The sequence below is a fragment of the Carcharodon carcharias genome, chromosome 10 (assembly GCF_017639515.1).
Source record: "Carcharodon carcharias isolate sCarCar2 chromosome 10, sCarCar2.pri, whole genome shotgun sequence".
NCBI classification, from domain to species: domain Eukaryota; kingdom Metazoa; phylum Chordata; class Chondrichthyes; order Lamniformes; family Lamnidae; genus Carcharodon; species Carcharodon carcharias.
In genome coordinates, this window is record NC_054476.1 from 68,967,955 (window position 1) to 68,974,771 (window position 6,817).

Consider the following 6,817-nt stretch of genomic DNA (forward strand, 5'->3'; position numbering starts at 1 on the left):
TAACCATTCTGTTGTAAACATGATGGAGCTTACACTGTCAACATGTCTTAGGATCACTTACATTGCTTACCCTCTCTACCCTGCACACAATCATCATCCCCTGAGAACAGAAGAACTTAGCAGACTATCATAATACATGATGAAGGGAGTCACATAACCAACATCTAAGGAAAGGATTTGCATTTATATAGCATCTTTCACAATCTCAGGATGTCCCAGCACTTTATAACCCATGAAGTACTCTTGAAACATAGTCACTGGTGTGGCATGGGAAAACACGGCAATTAATTTGCCTTGAGGAGTCAAAGGCTGATGTATCATCACTTCTCTGCCCCTCTAAACTGTGAGCACTTATAAAATTAATTAAATGGCAGCTTAAATTTGCTGTCTAACTTATAAACTTGATCTGAGAACCTTTACTTCATACATATCCCATTTTATCTCAGTCCAAATTCTGGCCAGCCACAGAATATCTTTCATAAAGTAAGGATTCCCTGTAACAGAACAACCATAATTATGACAAGACCATCTTGACCTAGAGATCATAGGCAAGTGGATAGTTGCAAAAGCAAGGTATTGGGCAAATCTTCCAGTCTCTAGATTGTCGGAGACTAGATTTATGATTGAGATCTGCATCGACACGCTGTGGACATCCTGACATATGCACCTCCATGGGAATTGCTTGGGAAGCTTCAATATTCAATAGGCAATTCCCCAGTCCCCCAGGACCCTCCACGAATGTCTCTCACTCTGAGCTAAAGTTAGAGGCTTCAGAGAGTTCCGATTTACCTACCTGAATAGCTACCCAGAAAATGTTAGACAGAAAAAACCCACCTCCATTGACCACCCCTCCGATGACACCCCAGCCACCCAACCATCCTCCCAACACACTGACCAACCTCCAACTGCCCTCCCAATCCCTCAATTATTCCTCCCAACCACCCACTATCATCCCAACCCTCTGACCACCCTCCCAATAACCTGACTACCCTCCTGACATCCTGACTACCTCCTTCACAACCCAATTGCCCTCCTGACTCGACCTGGCTACCCTCAACCTGATTCGCACTCACCCACTTACCCACCTCACCCACTGCCCCCTTACCCACCTACCCACTACCATTCTCACCCATCTACCACCTACCCACTCACCCAGCACACTTACCAACCCACCTCACCCACCTGACCCAGGTACCGCTAACCCACTTACCTACCTAAAACCAGTACCGAAGTCACCCACTTATCCATTCACCCACCTCAACCATCTACCCCCTACCCACTTACTCATCCACCTACTCACTCATCCATTCAGCCACATTTATTCACTAACCTTCAGATTGAACCTTTAAACTTATGGTACAGCAGCTAATATCATAAAAAGTGGGCATGTCTTATTTCCCGCAACAATCAGACGGAATTCACCAAGGGATGTTGTGATCTACACAACTAGTTCAGAGAACCCCAGTAGAAATTCGGAGCAGCATTGGGTCGGGGAAATTTCCATATGCAGCGGCAATCCATTGATGATTGCCATTCCTCGTAAGATCCAGGCCATTGCTTCATGTTGGGTCGCATTTTGCATTCCAGGAAATCGGTTTAGGTGACTTGTTATTACTCTAAACACGAGGTATATGTCTGCATCTCATGACTCACTTTCTGCTATTCTTAACCCTGAGAGTCATCTGCAACTTGCCCCCCCTCCCCACCCCACCAAAAAAGAAAGGCATGAATACAGCAACAAATTGCATTTATATCATGTCGTTAATAGAGCAAAATGTCCCAAACCAGTTCACTGAAGCATTATATAACAAAAGATAAAAGCAAAATACTGCAGATGCTGGAAATCTGAAACAAAAACAGAAAATTCTGGAAAAACTCACCAGGTCTAACAGCATCTGTGGAGAGAGAAACAGAGTTAACGTTTCGAGTCCGTATGGCCCTTCATCAGAATCTGAAGAAGAGTCATACAGACTCCAAATGTTAACTCCATCTTTCTCTCCACAGATGCTGTTAGGCCTGCTGTGTTTTTCCTGCATTTTCTGTTTTTGTTGCATTCTATAACAAAACTTAGTATCCAATCACATAAGAAGCTATTAGGGCAGGAAGAGTGTGTTTTAAGGGAAGTGAGTGAGGTAGAGTGGTTTAAGGATGGAATTCCAGGGCTTCAGATCATTATTTTTTAATTATTCATTCACAGGATGTGGGCTTTGCTGGCTGGGCCAGCATTTATTGCCTAACCCTAGTTGCCCTTGAGAAGGTGGTGGTGAGCTGCCTTCTTGAACCGCTGAAGTCCATGTGGTGTAGGTACAGACACAGTGCTGTTAGAAAGGGAGTTCCAGGATTTTGACCCAGTGACAGTGAAGGAATGGCAATATATTTCGAAGTCAGCATAATAAGTGACTTGGAGGGGAACATCCAGGTGGTGGTGTTCCCATCTATCTGCTGCCCTTGTCCTTCTACATGGTAGTGGTCGTGTGTTTGGAAGGTGCTATTGAAAGAGTCTTGGTGAATTCTTGAAATGTATCTTGCAAATGGTACACACTGCTGTTACTGTGCGTCAGTAGTGGAGGGAGTGAATGTTCATGGATGTGGTGCCAATCAAGCAGGCAGCTTTGTCCTTGACAGTGTCAAGCTTCTTGAGCATTGCGGGAGATGCACTCATCCAGGCAAGTGGGGAATATTCCATCACACTCCTTTAGATGGTGGACAGGCTTTGGGGAGTCAGAAAGTGGGCTACTCATCGCACAATTCCTAGCCTCTGACCTGCTCTTGTAGTCACAGTATTTATATGGCTAGTCCAGTTCAGTTTCTGGTCAATGGTAACCCCCAGGATGTTGATAGTGAGCAATTCAGTGATGGTAATGCCATTGAACATCAAGGGGAGATGGTTGGATTCTCTCTTGTTGGAGATGGTCATTGCCTGACACTTGTGTGGCGCGAATATTACTTGCCACTTGTCAGCCCAAGCCTGGATATTGTCCAGGTCTTATTGCATTTGGACATGGACTGCTTCAGTATCTGAGGAGTCACAAATGGTGCTGAACACCGTGCAATCATCAGCAAACATCCCCACTTCTGAACTTATGATGGAAGCACCTGAAGATGGTTGGGCCAAGGACACTACCCTGGGGAACTTCTGGAGTGATGTCCTGGAGTTGGGATGATTGACCTCTAGCAACCACAACCATCTTCCTTTGTGCTAGGTATGACTCCAACCAGCAGAGAATTTCCCCCTGATTCCCATTGACTCTAGTTTTGCTAGGGCTCCTCAATGCCACACTCAGTGAAATGCTGCCTAGATTTCAAGGTCACTCTCACCTCACCTGGGGAGGAACATTAGAACAGGAGTAGACCATTTAGCTCCTCAAACCAGTCTGCAATTCAATGAAATCGTGGCAGCTCTGTGACCTAACTCCATATAGCCTCCTTTGCCCCTTTTCCTTAATACCTCTGGTTAACAGAAATCTATCAACCTCAGTTTTAAAGTTAACATTAATACAGCATAAATTGCCCTTTGCAGAAGAGAGTTCCAAACTTCTACCATCCTTTGCATTTCCTAACTTCACTCCTGAAAGGCTTGGCTCTAATTTTTAGGTTATATTCCTTAGTCCTAGATACCCAATCAGCAGAAATTGTTTCTCTCACTATACGCTATCACCCCTTGTCCTTCTAAAGTCCAGTGAGTACAACCATGGTTATTTAATAACCTCTTCATAATTTAACCCTTCGAGGAGTCCAGGTATCATTCTGGTAAATCTTCCCTGCACACCCTCTAGGTCAATATATCCTTCCTAAGGCCTGGTGCCGGGAACTGAACACAATAATCAAAGTGTGGTCTGACCAGGCCTTTGCATAGTTCTACAATGATTTCTAAGCTTTTATATTCGAATCCTCCTGCTATAAAAGCCATCATTCCATTAGATTTTTGGGATCTTTTGTACCTATTCATAACATTTTAATGAGGCCCCAAGCCTCTTTGGATCTCCACTGTTTCTAACTGTTCACCATTCAGAAAGGCTCTGATCTATGTTTGGAAAAACTCAGCAGGTCTGGCAGCATCGGCGGAGAAGAAGAGTTGACGTTTCGAGTCCTCATGACCCTTCGACAGAACTTGAGTGAATCCAAGAAAGGGGTGAAATATAAGCTGGTTTAAGGTGTGTGTAGGGGCGGTGGGTTTTAGGTGAGGGGAGAGACGTGGAGGGGGTTGGTGTGGTTGTAGGGACAAACAAGCAGTAATAGAAGCAGATCATCAAAAGATGTCACAGTGACACAGTCTCTCCCCCCACCCAAACCTCCCCCCCCTCCCCCCCACCCACCCCACCACACACACACCTTAAACCAGCTTATATTTCACCCCTTTCTTGGATTCACTCAAGTTCTGTCAAAGGGTCATGAGGACTCGAAACGTCAACTCTTTTCTTCTCCGCCGATGCTGCCAGACCTGCTGAGTTTTTCCAGGTAATTCTATTTTTGTTTTGGATTTCCAGCATCTGCAGTTTTTTTGTTTTTATCTCTGATCTATGCTTTTTAGGTCCAAAATGGATGATCTCAGAATTTCCTAAATTAAAATGCATTTGCCACAGTTTTGCTCATTCACTTCACTTATTGATATCTTGTTATAATTTTATGCTTCCATCTACACAGTTGACAATGCCGCCTGTCCTTGTGTCATTAGCAAATGGGTATGTGGCTCATCATCTAAGCTGTTAACAAATAGAGTGAATAGTTAAGGCCTCAACACAGATCCCTATGGGACATCTCTAGTCAAATTCTGCCAATTTGATAATCTGCCCATTATTCCTCTGTTTCCTTCCACTCAGCCAATTTCCTAACCAGGCCAATAATTTGTCTTCAATTCCATGAAATTCAGCTTTAACTAATACTGTTCTATATAAATGACATCCATGGACCTATCCATTACTTTAGTCACCCCTTCAAAAAATACAATCAGATTCATTAGGTATCATGTACCCTGTACAAATCCATGTTGGTGCTCCCTGAGCAGCAGAAAACTTTCAGTGTCCAATGCCTTAGGAAGCTAACAATATAGCTTCCAATGGTGGAAATAGAAATTGAAGATGTGCACTGTGGTTGCGCAAGAGGCCAGAATTGGAGGAGCAGAGAGTTCTTGGAAGATTGTAGGTCTGGAGGTTACAAAATTAGGGATGTATGAGGTCCTCCTATTATAGGAGATGAAACAAAGTAATAAGGCAATATATAACACCAACCAATATTATTCCCAACAACTAAGCATCAGCTAACCTCACCTGCTGATTTGTTCTTCTACCTAACCCATATCCACTTTTCATTTTGTAATCTAAAGAAGGCAGTAGGTCATTAATTTGTCTATTATAACTTGTGAATGACAGGCTAATGAGTACTATGGTCAAGTCTCCTCCATCGTTTTCCCCTATTGCACTTTTATTGAAGATATTTTAGCCATACAGTTCCACAGGGAGCAATCCTGGTGATAAGCAACTGTGACCATCTTTCTTTATGCAGAGGCTTTCGCATGGAGCATTTCTATTACCCATTTCAGATCAAAACCCCTGTGGATTTAGCTTCAATGGAGAACCACAGGAACATCTCTATTTTTACAGGTGTCATATGACACTGGTATAAGTATCCTCTGTTCCCTCCACTCCTCCTTTTCCGGCTTCTCACTTGCCTCTCCACTCTCTCTTCCTCAACATTGTGACTTTTGTTATGACTTTTAAAAAATCTTCATTTAATCTTTTGACTTAATGTTACCTCTAGCTCATTCCTCTCCCCTTCTGTTCATTCTTAGCCTCTTGCTACAGATGTTTCTTCCCATTCCTCTTACTTTATTTACCTTTTTTGAAATAATCTGAACCTGTCTTCATTTTGGTGTTTTTCTTCCTTCTTGAAGCAACATAAAAAGACCAAAGAACTTACGTTTATATAACCCTAATGTGGGTCTGTTTGGTTCATTAGGCATATTAGTTGCCTATTTGCTAATTAAATAGCTGACCATATGATAAAGGAAGAATGTGACCAATGGATCCAGGATTATACCTTTTTTAATTTGATTGTTGCACGGTGACATCATTGTTAAGGCCAGCATTTATTGCCAACTCCTAATTGCCCACTACTTGAACTACTGCAGTTCCTGTGGTATAGATACTCACACAGTGTTAAGAGCAATGGAGTTGCTCGATTTTGACCCAACGACAATGAAGGAACAATTATATATTTCCAAATCAGGATGGCATGTGACTTGGAGGGAACTTGCATGTGGTGGTGTTCTCATGCATCTGCTGTCCTTGTTTTTCTAGGTAGTAAAGGTCATGGATCTGGCAGGTGTTATTGAAGGAGCCTTAACAAGTACCCCCAGTGCATCTTGTAGATGGTACACACTGCGGCCATTGTGCCAGTGCTGGAGGGAGTGAATGTTTACATGATGGATAGGGTGCTAATCAAGTGGGTGCTTTGGCCTGAATGGTATTGAGCTTCTTGAGTGTTGTTGGAGCTCTGCTCATCCAGGCAAGTGAAGAGCATTCCATCATACTCCTGACTTGTGCCTTGCAGATGGTGGACAGGCTTTGGGGAGTCTTAAAAATACTTAAAAGGGCTAATCCAGGCCTCAATCAGAGGCGTGTTTACATCTTTAGTTAACATCAGAGAACAAGTTCATTAACATTTCATTCTGTTCCTTATCATTGTGATTGTAGTCAAAATCAACACCACCTGTTCTGTCAAAGGATTTTTCCCTGACCCAAATGCTGCGATTCTATGAAATGTTTCTAAGGCTCACTCAAACAGTCACTGCAGCAGATGCTAAGTCATTCTCTTAGCA